The sequence below is a fragment of the Polyodon spathula genome, chromosome 12 (genome assembly GCF_017654505.1).
Source record: "Polyodon spathula isolate WHYD16114869_AA chromosome 12, ASM1765450v1, whole genome shotgun sequence".
NCBI classification, from domain to species: Eukaryota; Metazoa; Chordata; class Actinopteri; order Acipenseriformes; family Polyodontidae; genus Polyodon; species Polyodon spathula.
In genome coordinates, this window is record NC_054545.1 from 43,631,020 (window position 1) to 43,632,216 (window position 1,197).

The window sequence follows — 1,197 nt, forward strand, 5'->3', positions numbered from 1 at the left end:
AAAACAACTTCGTTAGCGATGCGGCGAATTAAGTGACGAAGCCTGAACCGCATGTGGGTAGAAGGCCACTAGGACCTCTTCCATCCTTCTCAAGGGGAGTGCTAACCGTCTCTCTTTACTAAACTTGTACATTTCATTTACAGTCCTTTCACTGCTCTTCTTGTTTTAATTAGTTCAGTGTAGGCTTTGGTAGCATCACTTTTTGTTTAGGGGGTGCTATGTACAATTTTATCATCGCCTGTCATTGACAGCTGGTGAAGGACCGCACACCGGCATTTAAATAGGACTACTACTAAGACTACTATATAGGATAGGATGATCCTAATATGACTACTATGATGACTACGATGCTACTCCTGATACTCCCTACTACTACTGAGGACTCCTACTACTGACTACTGATGACGACTATGAGTATGACTATTAGATGACGATGATGAGGATGACTATGATGACTATGGATGACTACTATGATGAGGACTACTGATACTATATGATGATGAGATGACGACTGCTACTACTGCTACTATGATGACTATGACTCCTACTACGATGATACTACTTCTGCTGCTGCTACTACTACTGCTACTACTACTACTACTACTGCTACTCCTACTACTACTACTACTACTGCTACTGCTACTACTACTACTACTACTACTACTGCTACTACTACTACTACTACTACTACTACTACTACTACTACTACTACTACTCCTACTACTCCTACTGCTACTACTACTGCTACTACTACTAATAATAATAATTTACAGGTCACAAACATATATGTTAGCATGGTCCCCGTGCAGGGTTGACACTCAACTCGTGAAACGATCCATTAAAAAAAAAAAAAAAAAAAAACAAAACAGTAGTAGTATTAGTAGCAGTAGTAGCAGTAGTAGTAGTAGTAGCAGTAGTAGTAGTAGTAGTAGTAGTAGTAGTAGTAGTAGTAGCAGTAGTAGTAGTAGTAGTAGTAGCAGTAGCAGTAGTAGTAGGAGTAGTAGTAGTAGTAGTAGTAGTAGTAGTAGTAGTAGTAGTAGTAGTAGTAGTAGTAGTAGTAGCAGCAGTAGTAGGAGTAGTAGTAGCAGTAGTAGTAGTAGTAGGAGTAGTAGTAGTAGCAGCAGTAGTAGTATTTGACAGATACACTTAAGGATTTTGAAATCACTGTGAATAATATCGATAACCTACAAACTGATG

The 1,197-nt window shown here is 39.0% G+C and overlaps 1 non-coding gene across 1 annotated transcript; it reads right to left on the reverse strand.

The window, feature by feature from the left end:
* On the reverse strand, positions 1 to 124 carry LOC121325079. The gene has a single exon (XR_005951315.1). It is a non-coding gene; the product is annotated as a U6atac minor spliceosomal RNA (small nuclear RNA).
* Positions 125 to 1,197: the final 1,073 nt, after the last annotated feature.